Source organism: Lissotriton vulgaris, unplaced genomic scaffold (genome assembly GCF_964263255.1).
Source record: "Lissotriton vulgaris unplaced genomic scaffold, aLisVul1.2 SCAFFOLD_4977, whole genome shotgun sequence".
Lineage (NCBI taxonomy): Eukaryota > Metazoa > Chordata > Amphibia > Caudata > Salamandridae > Lissotriton > Lissotriton vulgaris.
In genome coordinates, this window is record NW_028250175.1 from 82982 (window position 1) to 95777 (window position 12796).

General features: G+C 47.6%; 1 pseudogene; it reads left to right on the forward strand.

Moving 5' to 3' along the window:
• Nucleotides 1-5463: 5463 nt before the first annotated feature.
• LOC147663341 (uncharacterized) lies at nucleotides 5464-7736 on the forward strand (annotated as a pseudogene).
• Nucleotides 7737-12796: the final 5060 nt, after the last annotated feature.

Sequence of the window (12796 nt, forward strand, 5' to 3'; positions counted from 1 at the left end):
CACACAGAACCATCGGGATGCCTTGCCCATTTTAAAATCTCATCCTAGACCACTCTTTGCCTGTGGAGTGGCCAAGTTCTTAAGCCACACGTGGACTATTAGGAGGAAGGCTCATATAGGAGCTTCACAGCAACCAGTAGGATGACTTCTATACTCAGCTGCCTAAGGGTTTATAGGTTGGCAATCCATGATTCCTTCAGTTGTTAGGCACATGCACTTTATTGTATATAATTACTCTGTAATTCTGTTCAGAGAGGGTTGAAAAGGCAACCAAAACGACTGCTGGGTACTAGGTTTAACTAAGGAGGCTCCAAGTGTGCCAATACAGTGACACTCTCCCATCCCCTTTTACACTGTTTAAAGTACATTTTAATATTGTAATGTTGTGCGAATTGTCTTTTAACACTGAATTGTTGAATTTTGTATTGCTCCTCCATTGTACTCGTGAATCATAATGAACAATTTGTATGTATGTTATTGTAACAGCACCTGCATGAACTGTCTACTTTTATACATTTTCCCTTATTAGAACATTGGAATGTTGGGAGCTCCATTGAAAACAATGTAGTGCTCTGGGCTTATAATGGCTGGTATAAGCCTGGAGCTCCAACATTCCAATGTTTGTTTGTTCACAGCTCTGGCTGTGAACAAAGGCTTCAAGGACCCTGAGGGGATTCCAATCCCCTCACGCTCCCAAAAGGCTTTGTTTTTTTTGTTAGAACATTCTGTCCTCTAGTGACAGAATGTTCCAATAGCCTTATAGCCCTTCGTAGATGGGCTATACCGCTAATATAGTCCCTCTCTCTTGTTAAAGGCCCTCGCTTATAATTGGTGCTTTTATAGATTTTACGACACAAGTTGTCAACATAAAGCTTATACAACAACAACAGTATGTTGTAGAGTAGAATGTAGTGGCTTAGAGTGGAATAGCATAAAGTGGAACAGCATTGAGTGGAGTAGCCTAGAGTGCAGTGGTGTAGTGTGGAGTCATGCATAGTGCAATAGAGTAAAGTTTATTGCCATACAGTAGAGTGGAGTGGCATTCAGTGGAATAGCATAAAGTGGCATCATGTAAAATGCAGTGGTGTGTACTGAAGTGGCAGCGAGTAGAATAGTGTAGAGTGGTGTATTGTAGAGTGGTGCCCAGTGAAGTGGTGTGTCATAGATTAGAGTGGAGTGGATTAAAGTGGACTGGTGTTTAGTGGAATAGCATAGAGTGGTGTGGCATTCAATGCAGCATCATGGATTGAAGTATCATAGAATGGAGTGGAGGAGAGTGGAATAGCGGACAGTGGAGTGCGTAGAGTGGAATAGCATGAAAAGGAGTGGCATAGAGTGGAGTGGCATATCAAATAGTGCAGTAGCATGAGTCAGACTGGAGTGGTGTGTTGTAGAGTGGAGTGGCATGTCATAGAGAACAGTGGCATGGACTTGCATGCAGTGCAGTGGTTGAGATGGTTGTGTTGTACAGTGAAGTGGTGTTCAGTGGAGTGTCATAGAATAGAGTGAAACTGAATTCACTAGTGACATATAGTGGAGTGGTGTAAAGTGAGTGGAGTAGAGTGGAATAGCATAGAGTGGAGTGGCATAGAGTAGAGGTGTGTGGAGTAGAGTGACATAGAGCAGAGTGGCATAGAGTAGAATAGCGTACAGTGGATTGACATAGAGTCGAGTGGCATGTGGTACACTGGAGTGGTGCCTGTTAGAATGGAGTGGTATATCATAGAGTGGAGCAGCATGGAGTGTCATACAATGGCGTGGACTGTCGTGCAGTGGAGTGGCATGTTGTTCATGGAGTGGCGTACAGTGGAGTACCGTGTCATACAGTACAGTGGAGTAGAATAACAGAGTGTCCTGTGTTACAGCGTCATAGAGAGGAGGGGCAAATAGGGTAGTGGAGTGACTTAGAGTGAACTGGGATGCTGTGTGTAGGAAGGTGGCTACCTGACTATGGTTACCCCAGATTTTTTGCCCTGTGTTTAGCTGGTTTTCGACTTAGTTGGCCTGGTTCCCTGCTAATCAGGGCCCCAGGCTATCTGCCCTCTCTGTAAAATGGATTCCATGTACCCTAGGTGCATAACTAAATTGGCTTGGGTCACCTTATCAGCCCCTGTACAGTGCACTATAGGTGCCCAGGGCATAGGTGCATCCAAGGCCTACCAGGGGCTGCAGCATATCTTTTGCCACCCCTGGCTGGCTATCCAAAATTAACACAACTGGCTGATCACTCAGCTGGGGCAAGGTGGTGTAATCACCCCTCGCTTAGATATAGTATGCCTATATCTAAACCTAATTGGACACATATAAACCTATAAGCCACTCCTATGGCAGGCCTTAGATCCTGTAGTGCTTGGTTTTATGTGAGATGGTGCTCTAGCATGAGCTGAGCCTGTATGCAGCTTTTGGGACCAATTCCCTAAGCTGTTCCGGGATAAAGCCATACCATATACTATTAAGGGCATTATAATCCTTGCGGTTATATGTTAACTTTGGTTTGGCTTTATCAAAACATGTCGTGTAAGGTGTCATACGATTTGGAATACTACCCCCTCGCCAGTTCTGTTGACGGGGATAGCATTCCACCCCTCTAGAGGGAGAAGACATGTTACTTTACTGAAATGCGGTTGATTTTTAAAAGAGCCTCAGATCCACAAAATGGATGCTTCTGCCATAGACACAAGTCTGACCTCCTGATGCCGACTGAAACTCAGCAGAGGAGGCCTGGACACAGGCTTTCCTGTCGCTGGGAGGTGTTACACCACCCCAGACAGGAGATAGTGAATTGTAGCAGGGAGGTTTGAAAGAAACCAGACACTGCCTGGGGAGCACAAGGCTGCCCCTTGCATAATCTGGCCAAACCGGTTCTGGGGCACACCAGCCCCTGTCCCAGCGTGGCCTGGATCAAAGGAAAGGGGTGTATCCACCCCCTTCCTGGGTCCCACCCATAGGAGGGGACCTAGCAGGTATTTCAGCCCCCTAGATTGGTATAAGAATGGGAGCAGTGCCAACGCACTCAGATTGTCCTGACAAAACATTTGAAACAAAACTCTGGACCCTTCGACATCCTACTCAACGTAGAAGACTGAAGAATCTCCCTTGTGATCAAGGAGTGACCACCCTGTGCAAACAGGCACCATCCAGCACCTCAACGTCTGCTTTGTTGCAGTTCCCGCCGGAACTCGAGCAACAGAGATAGGCGAGATCAAGCTTGCCTACCTTCTTACAGCCCGATCCACAGTCCCTGCAGAGCTGAGACCCGTGGAGGTGACCGGAAGCATGGGGCATGCCATCTTGAGAAGACCACGAGACGCTGACTGTGCAGCCCATGAGTGACCCTCGAAGCTGTACACCAGGGTCTGAGAAGCCCCAACCCTGAGCCACTTTTGCACCAGAGCTCACCCCTCTACACTCGACAAATGCTGCGTGGGGCCCTTCTGCTTTCTTTGGCTTGATGCGTTGGCCCAGTCACTTGCCAGCTGGCTTGTGGCCCCTGTGCCAGCGAAAACCTAAATACAACTTGCGATTCTGGTTGCTCCAGACTTGCACCAGCTCCTCTGAAAAGGAGCACTCCTGGTCCGAGTGAGAAGCAATCATCCAGTCCTGGGTGGATTGCTCTTGCCAAGTGTTGTTTGCTCCGGTCTTGAAGCCGACAGCGCCGACGTGAGAGCCTGCGTGGGACAGCTCGAGACCCGCTCCTGGACGTCACAGATGCCCCAGAGCCCACGTGGCAGTGGAGAGAAGCTCCTCGACAACCACCTGATTGCGCCCGATATTGCCTGGTTCCGTCTTAGCCTGGGCGGGCAGCTACGCTCCGTGCACGGAGTGTGTGTAGTGCCGGCTTCTACGCATTTTGCGTTGCAGGTGTAGAATTCGGCACTACGCACGCTCCGCAGATGGTGCGTAGCTGTCCGCCACCTGCCTCCCTCCCGCCCTCCCTAAATACTTTAATTTAAATGTTAGAAAGAATTAAAAGGCACTTACCTTGTCCGCCGCGTCCCCGGGGCTCCCTCTCTTCATCGCTGCCGTCTTGGGTACTAATGCGCATGCGCGGGCGGCCGCGCATGTGCATTTCTCACGAGAAATGCGCATGCGCGGCCGCCCGCACATGCGCATTAGTACCCAAGACGGCGGCGATGAAGAGAGGGAGCCCCGGAAACGCGGCGGGCAGCGGCGGGCAAGGTAAGTGACTTTTAATTCTTTCTAACATTTAAATTAAAGTATTTAGGGAGGGCGGGAGGGATGGAGGCCTGCGGTGCGTAGTGGGGCTATGCGGAGTGCGGAGGTGGGCGTAGTTTCTCGCCCACTTCACGTAGCTCCGCGAAGCCCCACTACGCCCGCTACGCCCAGGCCTAGTTCCGTCCTGGTTCCACCCTGGTCACTGCTGAGTGACCCAGACTCTGTCCCCTCTGCTTTCAGGTACCTTTCTACTCTGATCCACCCATGGATCATACCGGACACTTCTCCTTCACATCGCCTGCAGCATCTTCAGCTTCAAGCACCAAGAACCTGCGTGATGAAACCCGACGCCATTTCGACCCTATGCACCCTCTTCCTGTGGGTGAGGTAACATTGCAACGCCGGTGTTCCCACACTGGTACACACCTCTAGGGTCTGAGTCTAAAGTTTTGTCCATCTAGGTTCAGCGGAAGTATCCTAAAACTCTACCTGTGTAACTTTTACGACCGTTAACTTAACATTGGTGCATGCGTGTGCTTTAAGCGCTGCACCCAAATCCCGCGGGCTTTTCTCGACTTCAGCATTGCTTGTCCCGACTGCTCCCAGCGAATCCCTAGGCCCGAGGCCTAACCATTGTTCGATTGGTATCTCTTATGCCACTTTTTTAATATATGGTTTGAGTGGCCACTCGCCCTCATCCATAATTGTGCAACTTTGTATTTTATACTGTGCTTTTGATTTAACGCTTGTGCCCCTTTGCTCATAAAGAGTACTGGGGATTATTTTAGAAATAAATACATATTTTTTTATAATATATACTTGTGTGGTGTCCTTTCATTTGATCTTACCGGACTGTGATTGGTAAAACAGCTCGCTTAACACGACCTCTTGAGTTAAGCCTTCAAGGCTGCTTAGTCTATGCTACCATTAAGATAGCTCGTCTAATAAGGTTGACTTACAACCAGACACCATAAGGGTTGTTTGGACTGATACAAGGTGGTTCCAGAATTGGAAACATCATATATCAGGCCAACTTCTCACATTGGTGCGCAGCGGTGCGGATTTGAGCTTGCTGTTGTTTTACCATTGCAATCTTTTTATCAAATTGAAAGATCACATAAAGTACCCTAGGTACATAGAAATCAAAAGCTTAGCATATTAAGTTCTACTGAACTTAGTAGTTGTAGATAAAAGGGATTAGCACACCCTGACTACAACTCACTAGCAAGGTACAGTAGGAAAACACTTAGTGTAGGTAAGTGCACCACTTGCACCTCACTAGCAGTCATGTCTGACGCAGGTGGAGCCTCAGGCTCTGTCCCTGCGACAGTTGACCTTACCAAGGCAACTTCCAGCTATGACAAACTTAGCCACAAAGACTTGAGTGCCTTGTGCATTGCAAGAGGGCTAAAAAGGGGCAGACACCCCACTATTCCTATCCTGATAGCCATCCTGGAAAAGGATGACTTAGATAAGGCGAGTGCAGCTCCCTTAGATTTAGGAGATGGAATGACCCACCCTGAGAATGAGACAACTCCAGAAGAGGAAGAGGAGGAAGAGGAGGATGGCTCAGAAGTGGATGAGCCTGAGGATCAGGATCAGAGGGTGAACCAGGTTGTAGTTGCTAGGCTTAACCAGGCTAACTTAGACCTACATGGGAATGGAGAGGGCCAGCAACTCCCCAGATCCTATAACCTAGTTCCCACAGGCAACAGAAGGGTGAGATCTCAATCAGGGGACTCTCACATTTCTAGTGTCTCAAGAAACTCTCAGAGGGGAATGACTTCCCCCCAGAGAAGAGACCATAAGGCCAGGATGAGAGCTGTAGAACTCCAGATAGAGAGGGAAGAGTTAGCCCTGGCCCAAGCTAAACTTGCTTTAGCAAGGGAACAGAAAATGTGTGGCTTAGATGCCACTGGTGGCAGCAACAATAATCCTAGAGAGAAAGACAGGTCCTATAATACTAGAAACCTGACAAAGATTGTGCCCCCCTACACAGAAGGGAATGACATCCACAAGTGGTTAACTGCTCTTGAGAGAGCCTGCATGGTACAGCAGGTTCCTGAGGAACAGTGGGCAGCAATCTTATGGTACTCCTTTTCAGAGAAAGGGAGAGATAAGCTCCTCACTGTCAGACATGAGGATGCTAAAAACTACAAAGTCCTGAAAAGTGCTCTAATAGATGGGTTTGGCTTAACCACTGAACAGTACAGGTTGAAGTTCAGAGACACCCAGAAGACACAGACACAGGACTGGACTGATTTTGTAGATTGTGCTATTAAGGCTCTGGAGGGTTGGCTACATGGCAGCACAGTACATGACTTTACAGGATTGTATAATTTGATTATGAGGGAGCAGATCCTAAGTAATTGTCAGAACCAGCTCTAACACCAGCACCTGGTGGACTCAGATTTGACCTCTCCCCAAGATTTGGGAAAGAGGGCAGATAAATGGGTCAGAACCAGGATTAGGCCTAAGAATCAGGACAATAACCAGAAGAAGGAGTCTACCAAGCCTCAAGAAAAGGGTGGGGATAAAAGTAAGGAAAAGACTTCCCCAGGGCCCCAAAACTCCAAGAATGGGGGTGGGTCCCAAGACACTTCTTCAACTCAGAAAAAGCCTTATTGTCATGCCTGTAAACAGGTTGGGCATTACAAAACAGACAACTGTTGTCCCAAGAATGGCAATAAAGAGAATATACCTCCAAAGCCAGTTCCAACACCTCCTGTTACTGTCAGCAGTAATCCCCCAGGAAGTGGGAGCACACCCAGGAATCTGGGTGGGTTTACTTTTGGAGCACAGGTGGACCCTGGCCTATCTAGGTCCCCATCCCCAAATGATCTTGTTTATGAGACTGGCATGGGGTTTGCCAACTTCTCTGATTGCCCAAATACCTTGAGCAAATATAGACAAGAACTCATCATCAATGGTTTGAAAGTTGAAGCCTTTAGATACACAGGGGCTAGCATCACCATGTTGGCTGACTGTATAGACCCCTCTAAGCAACTTCTATCTTTTGCCACATACCAGGTAACAAACATTGATGGAATTCAAACAAATCATCCCATGGCAGTAGTAAGTCTCAGCTGGGGAGGTGTCACTGGCCCAAAGAGAGTGGCAGTATCATCGAACTTGCCTGTAGACTGCCTAATTGGTATTGATTTAGAAATCTCAGCGTGGGCTGAGGTTGAACAGGAAACCCATTCTAAAATGGTGAACTCCAATGGAAAGGTTAGTGGGGCTGTAATGGCTACAGCCCCAACCCAAGATGTCCTTCCTGAAAAGGTTGGTAGGGCTGTGCAAGACTCAGCCCCATCTTTAGCAGAAGCTCTTCCTAAACAGAATAGCAACGCTGTTATGATAACAGCAGAAACTCAAACTTAGTCTCCTCCTGAAAAGGTTGGTGGGGCTGTGATGGCCACAGCCCAAACTCAAAGTGATATGTGTGTTGTGAAGCCTGAAATGATGGATCACTCCACCCAAACTGAGAGCATGGAGGAGGAAGAGAAATCTCCCCATCACCAGACATTAGGACAGGATCAGCCTCCTCAGGGAACTGATCTTACCCCTGATGAAGGAACTGCCCCAGAGGTTGTTAGGCCTGGCCTGACAGAGCCTCTGATGGCAGTGGACCCTTCTCAGGTGGGATCCAGTCTGGAGCAGGTAACCTGCCCCTCTCTACCTTGCCTTAGCCAGCCCAGGGCTGCAGAGGACAAGAAGGACAGTGAGACCCCCCACAGGGCCCCTGTCAAATAAAGCACCCCCATCAACAGATTAGGGGCACCAAAACTAGTAGCCCTAGTGAGGTGAAAACTTTAAAAACTCCAGAGGGAGCCCCCACAGATGGATTCTGTTGGACACAGCCAAACCTGGGACCCAAAGGGCCCAAACCTGAACTGTCCCTCCAGCAAGCCGAACAGAGGGACCCAGAGTCCTGCTTTAGGTAGCCAGAGGTTGACCCTGAGAGCTCAGTGCAGCTCATTTGAAGAAAAAAAAGGCACACATGGTGGAAGATAATTGGAGGAAGTTGAGCCCTAAGTTAGTGGAGCCTCACTTCAATACTCCATATCAAAACCAGCCTTTTTCCTTGCATAAACACACCCAAGGTAGTGATTCCCCATGGTGGAGACCCTCTAATACCCCAAGGGTGAGGGACTGCTTAGTGGACCATGAGACAGGGGGTACCCATGCTAGTGCAGGTACTTCCTTATATGGCCACTCAGGCAATATAGACTTACCTGGCCAAGGATAGCCTTATCTCCTTTTGTTTGGGGGGGGGGGGGGTTGTGTAGGAAGGTGGCTACCTGACTATGGTTACCCCATATTTTTTGCCCTGTGTTTAGCTGGTTTTCGACTTAGGCTGGGGCCCTGATTAGCAGGGAACCAGGCCAACTATCTGCTCTCTCTGTAAAATGGATTCCATGTACCCTAGGTGCATTACTAAATTGGCTTGGGTCACCTTATCAGCCCCTGTACAGTGCACTATAGGTGCCCAGGGCATAGGTGCATCCAAGGCCTACCAGGGGCTGCAGCATATCTTTTGCCACCCCTGGCTGGCTATCCAAAATTGACACAACTGGCTGATCACTCAGCTGGGGCAAGGTGGTGTAATCACCCCTTGCTTAGATATAGTATGCCTATATCTAAACCTAACTGGACACATATAAACCTATAAGCCACTCCTATGGCAGGCCTTAAAAATCCTGGAGGCAGAGTGCTTGGTTTTATGTGAGATGGTGCTCTAGCATGAGCTGAGCCTGTCTGCAGGAGTCGGGACCAATTCCCTTAGCTGTTCCGGGATAATGCCATACCATATACTATTAAGTGCATTATAATCCTCACGGTTATATGTTAAATTTGGTTTGGCTTTATCAAAACATGTCGTGTAAGGTGTCATACGATTTGGTATACTACCCCCTCGCCAGTTCTGTCGACGGGGATAGCATTCCACCCCTCTAGAGGGAGAAGACATGTTACTTTACTGAAACGCAGTTGATTTTTAAAAGAGCCTCAGATCCACAAAATGGATGCGTCTGCCACAGACACAAGTCTGACCTCCTGCTGCCGACCGAAACTCAGCAGAGGAGGCCTAGACAAAGGCTTTCCTGTCGCAGGGAGGTGTTACACCACCCCAGACAGGAGATAGTGGATTTTAGCAGGGAGGTTTGAAAGAAACCAGACACTGCCTGGGGAGCACAAGGCTGCCCCTTGCATAATCCGGCCAAACCGGTTCTGGGGCACACCAGCCCCTGTCCCAGCACGGCCTGGATCAAAGGAAAGTGGTGTATCCACCCCCTTCCTGGGTCCCACCCATAAGAGGGGACCTAGCAGGTAATCCAGCCCCCTAGATTGGTATAAGAATGGGAGCAGTGCCAACGCACTCAGACTATCCTGACGAAACATTTGAAACAAAACTCTGGACCCTTCGACATCCTACTCAACGTAGATGACTGAAGAATCTCCCTTGTGGTCAAGGAGTGACCACCCTGTGCAAACAGGCACCATCCAGCACCTCGATGTCTGCTTTGTTGGAATTCCTGCTGGAACTCGAGCAACAGAGATCAAGGAGATCAAGCTTGCCTGCCTTCTTACAGCCCGATCCACAGTCTCTGCAGAGCTGAGACCCGTGGAGGCGACCGGAAGCGTGGGGCACGCCATCTTGAAAAGACCACGAGACGCTGACCCTGCAGCCCATGAGTGACCCTCGAAGCTGTACACTGGGGTCTGAGAAGCCCCAACCCTGAGCCACTCTTGCACCGAAGCTCACCCCTCTACACTTGACGAGTGCTGCGTGGGGCCCTTCTGCTTTCTTTGGCTCGATGCGTTGGCCCGGTCACTTGCCAGCTGGCTTGTGGCCCCTGTGCTGGCGAAAACCTAAATATGACTTGCGATTCTGGTTGCTCCAGACTTTTACCAGCTCCTCTGAAAAGGAGGACCCGCTCTGACCCTCCTGGTCCGAGTGAGAAGCAATCTTGCATGCCTGCGTGGATTGCTCTTGCCAAGTGTTGTTTGCTCTGATCTTCAAGCCGACAGCGCTGACGGTGAGAACCTGCGTGGGACAGCTCGTGACCCGCTCCTGGATGTCGCAGATGCCCCAGAGCCCACGTGGCAGCGGAGAGAAGCTCCTCGACAACCACCTGATTGCGCCCGACATTGCCTGGTTCCGTTCTGGTTCCACCCTGGTCACTGCTGAGTGTTCCAGACTCTGTCCCCTCTGCTTTCAGGTACCTTTCTACTCTGATGCACCCTTGGATCATACCGGACACTTCTCCTTCACATCGCCTGCAGCATCTACAGCTTCAAGCACCAAGAACCTGCGTGACGAAACCCGATGCCACTTCGACCCTATGCACCCGCTTCCTGTGGGTGAGGTAACATTGCAATGCCGGTGTTCCCACACTGGTACACACCTCTAGGGTCTGTGTCTAAAGTTTTGTCCATCTAGGTTCAGCGGAAGTATCCTAAAACTCTATCTGTGTAACTTTTATGCACCATTGACTTAACATTGGTGCATGCGTGTGCTTTAAGCGCTGCACCGGAATCCCGCAGGCTTTTTCTGACTTTAGCATTGCTTGTCCTGACTGCTCCCAGCAATTCCCTAGGCCCTAGGCCTAACCACTGTTCGATTGGTATCTCTTATACCACTTTTTTAATATATGGTTTGAGTGGCCACCCGCCCTCATCCATAATTGTGCAACTTTGTATGTTATACTGTGCTTTTGATTTAACGCTTGTGCCCCTTTGCTCATAAAGAGTACTGCGGATTATTTTAGAAATAAATACATATATTTTTATAATATATACTTGTGTGGTGTCCTTTCATTTGATCTTACAGGACTGTGATTGGTAAAACAGCTCGCTTAACACGACCTCTTGAGTTAGGCCTTTAAGGGTGCTTAGTCTATGCTACCATTATGATAGCTTGTCTAATAAGGTTGACTTTACAACCAGACACCATAAGGGTTGTTTGGACTGATACAAGGTGGTTCCAGAATTGGAAACATCATATATCAGGCCAACTTCTCACACTGTAGAGTGCAGAAATGTTAAGTGGAGTGCCACTTCAGAGTTGAGTGGCGCATTGTAATACAGAATTGTGTCTCGTAGACTTCAGTAGCATGTCATTGAGTGATGTGTCATGTTGGGTCATAGAGTGGATTGGCATGTTGATTACAAAGACAAGGGTAACTGCTTGTTTACCTTGCGTTTTTAGATCAAGTTATTTTCCTGGGAGCATTGTTCTATGTGAGACAGAGGGACATATGTATGACCCTTCTTTTTTGCGAATTACAAATGTGATGTTTTGCAACTCGCAATATGCTAGTCGCATAAAGGATTCTACAACACTGTCTCATACACTGTTTCGATTCCTTTTTTTTTTATTATTGAACGGAAAAAAAGAAACACATTACAATACACATTGCAGAATAGGTTTTAAACATAAAGTAAGAAAAAAAAAACATTATTGAAAAAAAGCTTTGCACATCCTTATAAATGATCAGATGAGGAATACTAAAGTGGCAATTTTAAAACATAAAAAAAAATCGGTATTAACAAGGGGATAATAAACAATATTCCTAAAGAACAAAAAGAGACACATCAATCAATAGCCAATAATGCAATGAATCTTTAGCCAACCCATTCAGCCACCGGTGCCCAGATTCTAGTTGCCAATAGCCGGTTTCTCCCCCCTTTGCCCGAAAACACAGAAAATTCTAGCCGATGGAGGGCTAACAGTCTTGCTCGCCATTGTGCAAACGTCGGGGCTTCAGCAGATAGCCACTGAGAGGTAATACATAGACGTGCCTGGGACATAGCAATGAATAGCAGAGCTAATTGGTAGAATGAATGGGCACCAGCTAAGCTATTACCCAAGTCAACCCCGAATATGACTAATGCAGGAGTCACTGAGCAACTTATCCTAAGTATAGAATTGATAAAATACTCAATATCATCAAAAAACCCTACAAGTACTGGGCAGGCATAAAACATATGTATTATGTCAGCTGTCGATGACTGGCAACGAGCACAAGTGATGCCCCTGCTAGCCCCCCATTTTGCGATCTTCATTGGTGTATAGTACAGGTCTAACATGGCCATATAGCTTTGTGACTTTAATTAACCTGATGCGATTACCTTACTAGCAAGTTCCAATACCAGGGCTAAGTCAATACCTGTCAGACCCAATTTGACTTCCCACTTGGCACTTTGTAGTATTAAATCATCCGGTAAAGTTGACACTATATATTGATAAAGTACCCCAATTCTACTTCTTTTCAGAATCAACTCAATGATTGGTACCTTATCAAGAGTAACTGATGAGGTCTTCAATTGTTTATGCACAAAACTTTGTATTTGTAAATATTTAAAAAAATCGCGCGGGGGTAGTTTATACTTATTCCTAATATCACTATATACTAAAATTAGCCCATCTTCTACCAGGTCACCCAGCATATAAACACCCTTCCTTCACCAGCCAAGCATTACATGGTCTTGAAATATACTAGGAAACACTCTACTACTTTTAAATGGCGTATAGTAATTCAAATTCGGAATAACTAATTTCTTCCTAATTTTCCGCCAGATAGAGCACGCAGCAATCAATACTTTGAAGCGTGTC